A 15,259-nucleotide genomic window follows, 5' to 3' on the forward strand; every position below is an offset into this window, starting at 1 on the left:
TGAACATCTGCCTCCACGTCCACCCCTCTCTCTTTCTCTCTCTTTCTCTCTCTCTCATCACCTAGCTTCTCCTCTCCTTCTCCTCCCCTCCTTACTCCTTCTCTTCCTCTAGGTACTCCTCCCACTTTAGCTCTTCCTACATATCACCCTTCCTGATAAAATAAAATTTTCTCTCAAAATACAATTAGAGTATAATTATGCCAATTTGTACCAGTGAGGTACAAGATAGTCCTAATAACCAGTCCATCATTTTGTTGACTAACCAGAACCTCTGCCATCTCTCCTAACTAAAACACTTAGTTCTGAACCTGGCTTTTTTTTTTTTTTTGGCTTTATAATGAATGTCAGCTGAAAACCATCCACTCTAATCTTTTCTCTCAAAGTAAATAGCCAGGATTCGCTATGAGACTATAAGTTTTCAACCCTGTCAGAAATCCAGAACGACTGAGTTAACTGAAATTATGGGAAGTACCCTTTTAATCCACCACCCACCAGAGAGTGGAAAAGACAAGCTACTGGAAAAGTGGGCCTGTTTAGAAATGATTCTTTGCCCTCTCTGTTGTCTGGAAATTGGCAGTTGTGTTCACAGATCAGCAGTGGTAGCTTGATCCACTGGCAAACACTTCTCAGATATACCCTCAGTCCAGTTTGGTAGAAACAGGATAGCAGCAGGTGGCAGGACCTAGCAGGAACAACCAGGCATGAGGGATTCAGACCAGTAGGAATATCAGGAGCTGTGCCTCTCATGACAGAGCAAAGATCAGGGAAGAGGAGACCAACAAGGGTTTTACTATGCAAGCAAGCCAAGTTCAGCCTCTTTGACTATCTGTACAGTCCTTTTATACTCCCTCCAAATATCACATGACCTCCACAGGTCTTGCCTTAAACCCAAGTCTTGCCTTGCTTTAGCCTGAGTCTTGCTTAAGCAGGTGAATCTGTCTCAGCTGACATCACTCTGCCAATCAGCCTGAGTCTGTGGACATGGCAAGAAACTAAATGCAGCACACCACCAGAAATTTTTTGGTTCATTTCTATCTATGGAGTCCTGACAAATTGAGCTCAACTATGCAATGTAAGGCAGACCAATACATGTATGTAGTTATTGAAGAATCCTTCATCACATATCCTTCCACCTGCTAGCTTTAGAGGAACTGCCTTTCTCCTTTGTCTGTTTCAGGGGAAAGTTCCTTTATGAGTCTGCATTAGCAAAACCCATACAACACAACTGACTTTCCAAAGAACTCTTAAATTTTCTCTCTGTCTGTCTCTGTCTCTGTCTCTGTCTCTGTCTCTCTCTGTCTCTCTCTGTCTCTCTCTGTCTGTCTCTCTCTCTCTCTCTCTCTCTCTCTCTCTCTCTCTCTCTCTCTCTCTCTCTCTCTTTCTCTCATTTTTTTTTAACTACAGGGCTTCTGTAGTCCAGGCTGGCCTCAAACTTAGAGATCCACCTGTCTCAACTTCCTGAGTGCTGGGACCAATGGCTTGTGCCACCACTGCCAGGCCCAACCCATTCTTTCAGCCCTTATATCATGTCAGCTTCCCAAAATGTCAGCTTCAACTTCACTGACAGACCTCCATGTTTCTGTGTCATTTTCATTTTTTTATTATGTGCATCTGTAAGCTTTCCCCCATAATATCCTAAAGATAAAAGCTTTAAGAAAACAAAATGATCACATAGACTTAAGCGTTACAAGTAATATTTTATTTCCATACATGATGAGACAAATTTTATGATGACTGAACATTTTATACAAGTATACAGAAGAAAAAAATTATTAAGTTTTAAGTATAAACAATTTAGAAGAACAGTAACCCAAACACTTTCCATGAGTCTAATGCTAAAGTCACTGTGTGAACATCAGTCAAAAAGAAAAGTCCTGAAAACAGCTGGTGACAATCTGCACCAAGTCTCATTCACAGGAGACTGATATGTGAAGACTACTCAGCAGGTTAAGGGATGGCTGAGAAGAATCAAAGAAGCATCAGGGCTCAAACCATCTACTACTATGGTATTTGTTGGTTTCTGCAGAAAGCTTGAATCAACATGGACAGTCTTCATTCAGTTATGGAAAAATAGAAGGGATGGACACTGGCAGCAGAGCAACCCCAGTGCTTTCTTGGTTTGGGAGAAACAGGAGTGACTGTCAAGGTTCTTACCAGGAACTGACAAGGAAGGAAAAATGGAAGGTTTTGAGATAAAACCTGAAGTTTAACAATCCATCTTCTGGTTTTCAAAGGCAGAATTTTTTTAAACATCCAAGGTGTGATGTAGAGTCTCCCCTCTTCTTGAAGTCTTTATCTTCTGTAGTGTGCAGCAGAAAGCACTGTGTACACACAGGCTCAACGTTAGGTTGTTGGGTATCTAAGGGAGCTCGGGAAATACTATAGGGTTACCAGGCAAGTGTCCTAGGCACTGTGTGTTGCTGGAGCAGCCCATTTTTCCTAGAAGAGGTGCCTCTTGGCCTTCCACAGAGGGCAAGTAGGTCTCATAGGACTCAGAGGGCACTGTTCTTGGTTACTTGGAGGAAAAGATTGAGGGAGAGTCTGCAGTGGTGAGCCTGTAGGAGGCCCCATCATGCTGCCTTTGAGGCTCCAGGTGGACCACGGAGCATATCTCTCTTCATTAGGAGAGACTGAAGGACTCCAGCAATCTGGGACTTGACCCTGAAATGAAGAAGATAGGAGATGAAGCCCTGGGAGCAGGCCAACTGGAGCATTCATCCATGGTATCCCTGAGTCAGAGGCATTTTCCAAGCCCTCGCTGTCTCTTACTGAAGCACTTATCGATCTTGGCTGGATGACTATACAGTCCCGGGGCATGTCCAAGAAAACAGACCCAAGTGGGCTGGTGGGCGAGAACTTAGGATGCACTGGCCAAGTGGAGGCCTGGAGGCCCTCATGGACCATGGAGCGACACTTGCAGGATTGAGATGGGCTGGGGCTCCAGCAGCAGGTCAAAGCCATCTAGGGGCAGCTGCAGGGCAGAGCCAGAGGCCAGGAACACCACAGAGGTGAGCCAGTCTCTGGAAGGCTGGATAGGTCCTTCCAGGTGGTGTTGAGCAGGCTGGTCTAGTAGACTTGAGGGCGCTTGGCAGAATTGGGTCCAGGGTCAGCGCTGGTGCTGCGAAGCCTCACACCCGCCATGTTGTCACGATGTGGGCACTTGGTGACTGGTACCCAACGAGGTGTGAAACAGGTGCTGGACCTGTTAGCTGTATTTCTTTCAGGTACAACTGTTGTCTGGATGTCTTTTACAAGAGACTCTGTGAGCTCTGGGAGAGAGCAGATGTGATCAGGACTAGCTGACCAGGAGTGTTGGCTGGGAAAGGAACTGAGTTCTTTATATATGCCTGGCTTCCAAAGAAACTCTGCCCAGGCAGGGCAGGGCCTAGGGACCAGGCATGGGAAGGGTTGTGGATGGGGGACTATGGAGTTCCAAGGGGAAAGAGTGTTGGGCGTTTCTGGAGGGGTCAGGAAGAGGAAATCAACCATTGGATGTCCTTATGGTTTGCATTGTATCTATAGGTGGCATCACACACAGGAAAATTATTTTCCCACCTCTGTCACATAGTCATGAACTCTTTGTCCCACCGCCACCTAGAAATTCTCTTTATTCACTAAAGAAAATGGAATTGGAAATTACCGAAGTGTAACTTCAGTTATTTTTTGGAGCTCAAGCTTGGCACTTAACACCAGTAACTAAGATACTTTTATGTGCTTATTTCTCCATTAGAAAATCGACCTCATATTTGTGTTATACTAAAGTACATAATTGATCTGGGAATATATGCATCAATGATTGATTATTTACCTAGCATGCTAGGGGCCAATGAATTTGATCCCCAGGAACAGATCAAAAAAGTATTCCTGTGAATACTTTAGAACATCCATAAGATTATGAGTTCAAGGCCCGCCTGCTACATGATGACAACGAGGCAAGTCTGGGTACATAGTGAACTCAAGGCTAGCTGGACTGATGAAATCATGTCTTAGAATATTAGTTCATCTTCACAGGTCATCTCGGGTGGGAAAAAAGTTTCAAATTTAAATTCTTTGTATTGAAAATGATAATTAAGCTCAGATCTGCCTGATTTATAAGTGGCATTTTGAGCATTTTGTTATTTTAATATGTGTCTGAGACTTGAAGCCATTTTTTAGTCTCTCTCCCCTCTCTCTTCAGTCCCCTGCTAGAGCTCATCCTCACACAAACCAGACAAACACTACGAACACTACAGCTTAGGGACATAGCCTGGCCCCTCTTTTGCTGTGTTGTTTGTTTGTTTGTTTGTTTGTTGACTATATTTTAGAGGCATTAGCTAAGTCAGTCAGGTGTCTGGTGTACTTGCTATGTAGCCCTGTGAAGTAATGGGTGAGTGTATCACACTTTTTTCATTTGTGTTTTCATTGAGTTTTTCTAACCATTTAAATGTTAGATAATTACTACTACAAGAATATATTGATATCCATTAGCAATGTAAGTTACAAAACAGGAAGACAGTCTTCTCATGACTCTGTCTGCACTGCTGAGTAAACGTTTTGGAAATTTTCTCCCAAATGCTTTCCCAAATTTGTTCATTTCTCCTTCAGTTTCATGATGACATTCTCCTACCTTAGTTCATTGGACATAGGCTTTTTATTGACAGGTGATACTTTCACACAGTACATAAAGATTCTCTCTACATTCCACATTGTACAAATAATATTTAAACCCATAAAATAAAATGAGGTAGAAAAAAAGATAGCCTGAAGTGTTCAAAAACTGAGTTCAAGCCTGGCCCCATCCCTGATTTTGTAACACAAGTAAATACATTATTGGGGCATGTCAGGAAAATGTGAAGGAGTTCACAAAGAAGTGAAGACATAAATATAAGCAGAAAAAAATCAAAGAATTATGGAGACAATGCATTTTTTAAAATTGTTCAGCTATGTCAAAAGCTGTAATATACCAAATGAGAGGTGGAGAAAGAAAGAAAGAAAGAAAGAAAGAAAGAAAGAAAGAAAGAAAGAAAGGAAAAGAAAGAAAAGATAGAAAGAAAGAAAGAAAGAAAGAAAGAAAGAAAAAGAAAAGAGAGAGAAAGAAAGGAAGGAAGGAAGGAAGAAAAAAGAAAGAAAGACAAAACATAGAGCACAAAAAAGTCTTAAACATTCTTTTCTATAAAGGACAGATTAGGAATAAGATGGTAGTGTGGTGGCTGAAGCAGATATAATTCAAAAAAATTTAAATGAAAACTTACATGTATTTATACAATAAGGATGATACAGTTGACAAGGAAAAATAAGGAAAAAGAAAATTTGGGGAACAATATCAAATGAGCAGAAGAGAATCGGACCTGGATGCTTTCTTAACCACTTTCACATTGGATAAGTTCAGGAAGTGGATGGTCCACTGTAAGGCCGTGAAAAGGGTCTTGGTTTTGGTCAAAGGCTGGCTGGAAAGCCCAGAGACCAACAAGTGTCCACAGCCTGTAAGGGACGGGCATCTATTCTGGCGCTCCCAGAATCCAGGCTCCTAACACACGGTGTGGAACTCCATTGACCCCCCCCCTCCCTATTTAACTCAGGTCTGCCCTGAGTTTCACAAGGGTGCACATCCAGATTCAACAACATGTTGGGTTTCCAAAAATGGTCAATAAAGCCATTTTTGGAAACCCAAGGACTTTCTTGTGTCTTTGGGGCCGAGCTGTGAGGAACCGTGGAGAAGGCTTTTAATGAGCTGCTGTAGCCACAACCACCATGCCTAACTTCCCACCTGGAGGAACTTTCAGCATTCCCCACCACCATACCCACAGTCCACATACTAATAGTAAATAATAATATTAAAATAAATAATTATGGAATTAAGAAAGAGGAAGATAGGAAAATCAGAGATCATAAGAGTATGTTGGTAAATTGTTGATTATGTCTTGTCAGATTTGTTTTGGATTAAGGGAAAACAAAAGTAGTAGTTTTGAATGTTTGAAATTAAATAGAGTTTTTAAGTAAGGGAAAATGATAATACCTAGGCAAGGATACAGAAATGCATGGCCAAGGAGGGTAGAAAAGACAAAGTCAAGTTATCACAATGAAGCATATGTAACTATCTAAACTATACACACACAGTGTGTGTGTGTGTGTGTGTGTGTGTGTGTGTGTGTGTGTGTGTGTGTGTGTGTGAAAGAGACATAAAATAAAAAGTAAGATTTTTAAAAGTCTGAGACACTGAGATTGGAATTGGATGTTTCTATAGAGGAGAAAAGAATGGCAGGAAAAATGACAAATTCCATAATGTAACGGGCCAGGGAAAAAAACTAATTCGAAAAGGTTTTAAAGATGCAATATTATCAGATATTATCAGAATAGAGCTAAAGAGAAGAAAAACTAAAAATGGAAGGGATTTTTTTTTCTTGATGAGTCCCAAGTGGGGAAAATAAGAGTGAATAGACATTGTCTAGACTCCTGCAGAATTAAAGACTAAAGAATAAGATAGTTAAGGAAGTATGTACAGTTATAAAGGGCATTATGACATGTTTTCTGGTACATACAAAGGATGAAGGTAGTAAAGTTATTAGTGTTTCAGAGTGAAATTAACTATATCCTCTGGGTGTCTTGCCAGAGCCAACACAATTCTCATACCTGCCTCCTATTGATGGAGATGAGAACCCCTGATGGTGGGGGGAGACCCAGAAACTCTCATCAGCTTTACTGATAGTAGCTGTAGGAAGTATTCTGGCCCTATAGCTGGATACTCTCTAGGTTATTTTCACAGTCTGAAGTAACTTCAGAGTATCAGAACTTGTTCTATACATTCTGCGTTCATTGTACTCAACTAACCCCCATAACAACTCCCTTTACATCTGCTGATAAGAAAATGGATCTTGAAAATACAGAAATGAATGTGCTATGTTCTTATAGATCTCAGTGTAGGTGCTTTCCACATTACTAGTATATGTGAGTTATCCAGGAATAATACTCTAGGATACTCAGGAGGGTGAAAGAACCTAACAACCCACAGAGTTTAAAGCTCAGTGTGAGAAGTTTATATTTAGAAATATATATGTGTGCATATATGTGTGTATATATCTATATACATGTAACATCAAATAAATGAGATCACATTTGGAAAAGATTATGTATATTTTCATACTTAATATGGGAATATGGGAAGGTCTGGAGGGAAATGGAGAAATAATGTAATTGTATTATAATCTCAAAAATAAAATAAAAAGTAGTTTAAGAGATACCAAAATTACAAACATACACAGAAAGAAAGAACAAGAAAGAAAGAAAGAAAGAAAGAAAGAAAGAAAGACAGAAAGAAAGACAGGAAGGAAGGAAGGAAGGAAAAAAGAGAAGCACTCAGTGTGATTAGTGGAAAGCCTTAGAACACAAGAAGGAGATATACTAAAGTGAAGAGAGCTCTGGTAAACAGTCGTCCAATACATGCTCTAGAAGATTTCATTAGTTCATCTGAATACCCATCCCTGCAAACAGCTGAACTGAAAGAAGTGCTCTAAACTTATCTTTTTATTGTCAAAGATATTATGTACTCACCAGTGTCTCTTCTCACTTCTATCCTTTGTTCTCAAGTATCAAGACCTGAATCCTTCACCAAGCTTTCATAAATACCCAGAAAGATAGCCAATTAGTCTGTCTTCTAAGAACATTTCCTTATCAGACATATTCAATTTGTGGCCTGCAGATTTCATTTAGCCCAGTATAGCTATGAATGCAGGTCCAAGACAAAATTGTAGGCTTGGTTAAAACACTGTAAGATTACATTGCCATGGTGTGTGTGTGTGTGTGTGTGTGTGTGTGTGTGTGTGTGTGTAAATCAAATGTTTGGTTCTTAAGTCTGAACCTTGTAGATAGTAATGTTGTGTCATACGGTCAAAAGTTTGAACATGCTTGAATCTACATATGGGGCCTGGACACTCCTGCAGGAGGAATGGATCAGTCTTCACATACATACACATCATATACTACATATACACATACATATACATATATAATGAACCAGCAAATCATATTTTTCTGAATAAAAAATGAATGCAAGCATGCAGAGAAAAAAAAGTATGCTTAACAAAGAATGGAATCTATGATAGGGATTTCACAGTTTAGTGAAGAAAAAAGAAAGTAATTTCTTGTCCATGGCATAATCTTTTTCTAAGGGAACAGATAGTAAGAAAGGAAAGCTAACAGCCAGAATACATGGTGGCCACTATGTCCCAGACTATATTTTAATCACATTACAGACAGTATATCATTTGATCCCTTTCCCCAGTCCTTGTCATGTGGATGAGGAAGCTGAGGGTCCAAAAGATTTCTTTGACTTACCTAAAATCTCTTGTTGACCAGATCTTGGAACAAGACTATCTGGTTTTGTCTTTGAATTATCATGAGTTGGGGACTCCTGAGCATCATCTGCTATCATTGTAGTGTTCGTTCTAGTTCTCCTAACCTCTCACTCCCTTTTCAGCCCCTGATATTTTTCTTTCTTTTCTTTTTACATTTTACTTTTTCTCCATTTATTGCTACCTCTACTAACCAGTACTAACTGGTAAGTACATCATGCTGGTTAAGAACAATCTACCAATGGTTGGCTGCAAGCATCCACATCTGTATTGGACAGGCACTGGCAGAGCTTCTCAAGGGACAGCTATACCAGGATTCTGTCAGCAAGTGCTTCTTGGCATCAAGAATACTGTCTAGATTTGGTGTCTGCAGATGGGATGGATCCCTAGGGGCAGTCTCTAGGTGGCCTTTTCTTTAGTCTTTGCTCCACTCTTTGTCCCTGCATTTCCTTTAGATGGGAGCAACCTTCAGACTGAGAACTGGGATGCCAAGGGAAAAGTTAGAGGAAGGACTAAAGGAGCTGAAGGGGATTGCAATCTCATAGGAAGAACAACAATATCAACCAACTAGAACCCCCAGAGATCCCAGGGATTAAGCCACCAACCAATGAGTACACATGGAGGGACCCATGTCTCCAGTTGCATATGTAGCAGAGGATTGCATTATCTGGCATTAATGGAAGGGGAGGCCCTTGGTCTTGTGAAGGCTCGATGCCCTAGCATAGGGGAATGCTAGGGCAGAGAGATGGGAAAGGGTGAGTGGGTGGGGAATCACACTCTTAGAGGCAGGGGCAGAGGGGTGGGATGGGGATTTATGGAGGGGAAACTGGGAAAGGGGTAACATTTAAAATTCAAATAAATAAAATAACCAATTTTTTAAAAAGAACATTATTCCAACAGTGAAATTACAACTTATAAGATACTCTTCCAGCCATTAACTATTTCTTTCATTCTATAGGCTCATATGATTAGGAAGTCACAAATTCTTTTTGAGATCTGACTTTTACTTTTGCTTGTGTCTTAGTTAGGGTTTCATAGCTGTGAAGAGACTTTGACTAAAACAATTCTTATAAAGGCGAACATTTCTTGCAGCTGGCAGGAAGCATGGCAGCATGCAGACAGACATGGTTCTGGAGAAGGAACTGAGAGTTCTACATCTTGATCCAAAGGTAGCCAAGAGAAGGGTCTCTTCCACACTGGACAGAGATTAACCACTCAGAGACCATAGTGGCATAGTCCCTCCAACAAAGTCTCACCTATTCCAGTAAGGCCATACCTTCTAATAGTGCCACTCCCCATGGGCTAAGCACATTCAAACCACCACTGCCTGGGTGTTTAAATTTTAAATTTATTTATGCTGTTATAATTTAAATTTATCCCTGCTTTAATTCTGTATCACTGTCCCAAATCTAGCATCGTTTTTTCACTTGCTTTTAATTTTAATTAATTTTTTGTATTGCAGACACTTAGTAGAATGTTATAAAGATATTTAAAATAGTAATTTATCTCTTCATTACCAAAGCCATCAGAGTAAGACAGAAATGATGCTAATGAGTGTTTATTTGTTATTACTATGTGGTCTTCAAAGGGCATTGTTTGCTTTAATTTGAGTAAATACTTTTTATTGAACTCAGAAATTTTCCCTGATAGTCTAATTTCCTCTGAGTTTCCCTTAAAAATAACTTCTAACTACTATCATGATACGTTTCTGTGTCAAAAGACATATGAAATATCTTTCAGATATTATACATGTCATAAACATTAATATTTAAATGGAAAGTTAAATTTCATTATTAAAAATAGTTTAATTCTCTTTATAAATTCATGGGCTTTCAATCATTAGAGAAGCTTCTGGGAGCTGATGGGAACAGATGCAGACCCACATAAAAACATTAGGTGGAAAGAGAGCCCAAATTGGAGATCTCCATTGGGGCCTGGCCTCAGAGCTCAAGCAATCTTCTCCCCCTGGAGGGGGTGGAAGAAAGAATTATGGAGCCAGAGCCACAGAATCAACTAAGGGCTCATAGGAGCTCACAGAGACTGGAGCAGCAATCTTGGAGCCTGCAGAGGTCTATGCTAGGTCTTTTACATATATGATGTTGTTATTAGCTTGTTTTTTTTGTGGGACTCCTAACAGTGTGAGTGTCTCTGACTCTCTCACTTGCTCTTGGGACCCTCTTCCTCCTAGTGAGTTGCCTCACCCAACCTTGATATGAGAGTTTGTGTCTAATCTTATTGTATCTTGTTAAACCAAGTTTATTTGCTATTCCCAGGAGGTCTGCTCTTTTCTGAAGGACAACAGAAGTGGATGTAGTTGCCCGGTTAGGTGGTGGAAGAAGGAAAAACTATAGTCAGGATATATGAGAGAAGGATTAAATGAATAAAAATTCATGGGCTTTGGTCAATACTTTGCTTAGGATTATTTTTGTTTCTAGGCTCATAGAAATAGATTTTTCTAAAACTTTTTTTTTCAAAAATCTCATAAAGTTTCACTACAAAAGTTACTATATAAGTCTCACCAAAAGAAGTTGAGAAGTTGTCTCCCTTGTTTTCTGTTTTTTTTTTTAAATATCCTGATTTACTGACAAAAATGTTTCTAATGTATCTTACTGGTTATACAATTTTTTAGATTTATTTATTCTATGTTAAGTGCATGAGTGTTTCACTTGCACCATGTGCAAGCCTGATGCCTCAGGACATCAGAAGGAAGCATCAGAGTCCTTGGAACTGGTGGTACAGATGATTATGAGCTGTCATGTGAGTACTGAAAACAGAACCAGGGTCTTCTGTAAGAGCAGAGCCATCTCTCCAGTTCTCTTATTGTTTTTTTTAAAGGTTCCCATAGCTCTCTCCTTTGTGTTTATTTCTTTATTTACTTTTCCTTTAATTTATTTATTTATTTATTTTGACTTGTGTGGTAGTTTAAATATGCTTAACCCAGGGAGTAGCACTATTGGGAGGTGTTGCCTTGTTGGAGTAGGTATGGCCTTATTTGAGGAACTGTGTCACTGTGGTCATGGTCTTTACCCCATCCTAGCTGCCTGAAAGCCAGTCTTCTCCTAGATGCCTTGGAAACAAGAGGTGGAACTCTCAGCTCCTACAGCCCCATGTCTTCCTAGATGCTCCAACCTTTATGATAATGGACTAAATCTCTGAATCTGTAAGCCAGCCCCAATTAAATATTATCCTTTATAAAAGTTGCCTTGGTCATGGTGTCTATTCAAAGCAGTAAAACCATGGGTTTTTTTTGTTTCTTTGTCTTTTAGAGAGACTCTTACCATGTAGTTTAGGCTAGCCTGGGACTCACGATGTAGTCTAAATGACCTTAAACTCAAAAACCTTGTCCCCCTTACTCCAAAGTACTAGGATTATAAGCATGTGCCACCACATTTGGTATTAAGATGTATCTTTTAAGTTCGTTTCATTCTTTTAAAATTCCTTGCTTTTTATCTTGATAATTTTTCTTGTCAGTGATAGAAATCAAATCTGAGGCCTCATACTTAATAAGTTATAATCCTCATAGAGCTATCTCCCTTACTGGCCTGATTATTTTTACCTAAGACTTGTTATTCTTTCTAAAGAGCCATATTTTAGATTTTTAATCAATTCTATACATTTATATAATTAAATTTCTATAATTTAGTAATTTCTATAATTTAATTCTATGTATTTCCATTCAATGCTTTCTATTTTCATAATTATTTTGTTTCTCCTGTTGGCTGTATTCTTAGTTTTTTGTTATTTTTTATGCATCTTTAAGACTGTAGAGAGAGCACTGAACTTACTCAACATGACTTTAATCCTTTGTATTTTACTTGAGAACTTTAAGATCACGTCGTTAAGTAAACCCACAAGGTCATAGTCATTGCATATGGCCAGCATGAAATGTTTAGAGGCATTGATTTTTTCTTAAACTGTTGAATTATACTTATGCCATCTCCAGGAAACTAGCTCCAATCATCAACATCCTGAGTAGCATATTTAGAAGACAGATGATTCATTCTTTACTGAGATGGCAGAATGGCTTCTTGTAGGTCTTTATTATAAGTGTCACTTTTGGAATCAGTTTTTATTAAACCTGATAAGCTAGGGACATAAAACCAATTGTATTATAATTACACATTTCTTAGGTAGGCTAGAAATGTTGACAGAAACTCCTGCTACATAAAAGCTATGCTTAATGTAAATGAAAGAAACTAATGAAAGATTGTTTTGAGGTCTTAAGATTATATGTATATATTTATTTTCCTTCTCAGGGTCTGAAAAAATCAGAATACAATTAACTGTTTACATTTTTTTAGACTGTCACATGAAGACTAAGCTTCCCTCAAATTCTATGTGTAGCCAAGGATGACTTTGAACTCCTGGTTCACCTGCCTCTATCTGAAAAGTGCTAGGATTACAGATATATCTTCTTAGATCACATTTGTGCAGTGCTAGTGATCAAACAATTAAACTTTTAAAGTTGCTTTTTATTGGAAACTTCACCAAGTGCTAAACATCTACCTCAGTAATAAGAAAACATTGAAGAGCCGAGCAGTGGTGGTGCACGCCTTTAATCCCAGCACTTGGGAAGCAGAGGCAGGCGGATTTCTGAGTTCAAGACCAGCCTAGTCTACATGGTCTACGGAGTGAGTTCCAGGACAGCCAGAGCTATATAGAGAAACCCTGTCTCGAAGAACAAAACAAAAACAAACAAACAAAAAAAACAGAAAGGAAGAAAGAAAGAAAGAAAGAAAGAAAGAAAGAAAGAAAGAAAGAAAGAAAACATTGAAGAGTAAATTACACACACACACACACAACATCTGATAGTTTTTCTGTTTGTGACAGTTTCATATGCTATAAATCTTTGCTTCTTGATTTCTATCATCAGAAGGCCTTTTGTACATGTTTTTTATCCTATATACCTCTTGCTGTCTTGTCAAAACTCATATTTCCCATCCCTCCAGAAATACATTAAAATTATTCTTCTACACATTAATAAATTTCTTTGCATTGTGCTAAAATTATGCTTTATTTTTGATGCTTAATACATTTATTCACTTGATCTAAAACACTGCATCTACTATGAGACACGCTCATCTGTTCATTTACTTATTTAACCAGGTGTTGTTTTCAGAGCTCAAGATAAAGGCACCAAATTGTCTGCCATTACTGAATTATTTGAGTTAGTCCTGTAAGTGAATGATTTGTGATAGTAGTACATGCTGTGAGAGAGGATACAGGCTGCTTAATGACAGAATTCAGAAAAAAAAATTGCCTTGATAACTGATATTAGGTAAGACTCATTGATGAAACAAAAGAACTGACAGAGAAAGAATCACTGTGTTACTAAAGGCAATGATTTCCCAATCTGGGACATTTGAAGTAGTTGCGGAGTCCCAAGAGGAAGAAGAAGAATGGCGAATATGGTTAGCAGGTGAGAAATAGTAAAAATGAGATCATTGCATAAGCAGAAATTTACAGGGGTTTGGATTTTATTCTAAGCAATATTGATACTCATTGGAGGAGTTTGAAGTAGACAGTAAGTTTATCTGATGTTTTGAAACATGCTGTCAGTATCTCCACCAGTCAAAGATAGTTGATATATCTAGGTTGGGTATTGGGTTACACCTCTGATTGAGCAATACCAAACTTATAAAGCCTATGACTAAGATTTTTTTAAAAATGTATAAATGCAAAAAGGAAAAGGGGGCATGGGATAGGGGTTTTCTAAGGGGGGAATGGGGAAAGGGGATGGCATCTGAAGTGTAAATAAAATATCTAATAAAAAAATGGAAAAAAAAAAGAAACATGCTGTCAGCTGTGAGGAGTCTCTAACATAGGAAGAAAGCTGAGGAGTAACTAAAGATGACACCCAGAGTCAGGGTGCTTAACATGGGTAAGAAACACACAAAGGCACAGATGATGAGTGATAGGTAAAAGGGTTTCAATGTTGGATTTTTTTTTTAATTGGGTGAATTTCAGTAATGTATTTAACATTTCTGGGTTTTGATTTCTCATTGCATAAAAATAGAAATAATGATAACAAGTAAGTACTGACCACTAAGGTTGTTGTAAAGATAAAATATTAATAGATGTTTAGACCAGTTTCTGGAACAACAAATATTGGCTACAAACCATAAAAGCTGAGAATGGGGCTACAAAGATATCAGAGAGGCTATAAAGATATCAGATTGTACCAGAAATGAACATTTATATAGACTGCTACTGTGTGTGCTAAAGCTACTAGGGAAACTCAAAGGACTTATAATAGTTACTTTTCTCATTACTTTTACAGAATATCTGACAAAAAGCCACTTAAAAGGGGTTTATTTTGGCTCGTGGCTTGAGAAAATAGAATCCATCATGGTGAGGGACATGTGGTTAATGTGTGAGACTGTTTGTCACCCTGTGCACTCAGCCTAGAAGCAGAAATGGATAAAATGCTGCTGCTCTGCTTGCTTTTGCCTTTTTTATTCACTCAGAGACTCCAATATATAGAATGACGATGCCGCCTACATTCAAAGTGTTCTTTCTTCTCCAGTTAAATTTCTTTGAACATTTCTTCATAGTTATTTTCAGAGGTGTATTTCCTAAGTGATCTTAAACATAGGTAGTTGACTATGAAGATTAACCATCACAAGAATGCTGTGTACAAAAATAAACACTTATTTGGAAACATGGTATAGTCTTTTTTTCAGTAGATCTTTGGAGTACTGTTTTTGTCTTTTGTTTTTGTTGTTCAGTACTAATGATCAAACTAGGTTAACATTCTATCACTGAGATAGATTCTTAAGCCTTTTTTCTTTCTTTTTTTCACATTTATTATATATGTAAGTAACGATGAACTTGCATACCCCAGGGCATGTGTGAAAGTCAAACTTGTAGGAATAATCTTGCAGTTTTCACAGGTCAAACTCAGGTCATCAGGTTTAGCAGCAAGTGCTTTT

The 15,259-nt window shown here is 38.5% G+C and overlaps 1 pseudogene; it reads right to left on the bottom strand.

Annotated features, from left to right (window-relative positions):
- Window positions 1-317: 317 nt before the first annotated feature.
- On the bottom strand, window positions 318-4,886 carry LOC143442169 (proline-rich protein 23A3-like; annotated as a pseudogene).
- Window positions 4,887-15,259: the final 10,373 nt, after the last annotated feature.

Source organism: Arvicanthis niloticus, chromosome 4, assembly GCF_011762505.2.
Source record: "Arvicanthis niloticus isolate mArvNil1 chromosome 4, mArvNil1.pat.X, whole genome shotgun sequence".
NCBI classification, from domain to species: Eukaryota; Metazoa; Chordata; class Mammalia; order Rodentia; family Muridae; genus Arvicanthis; species Arvicanthis niloticus.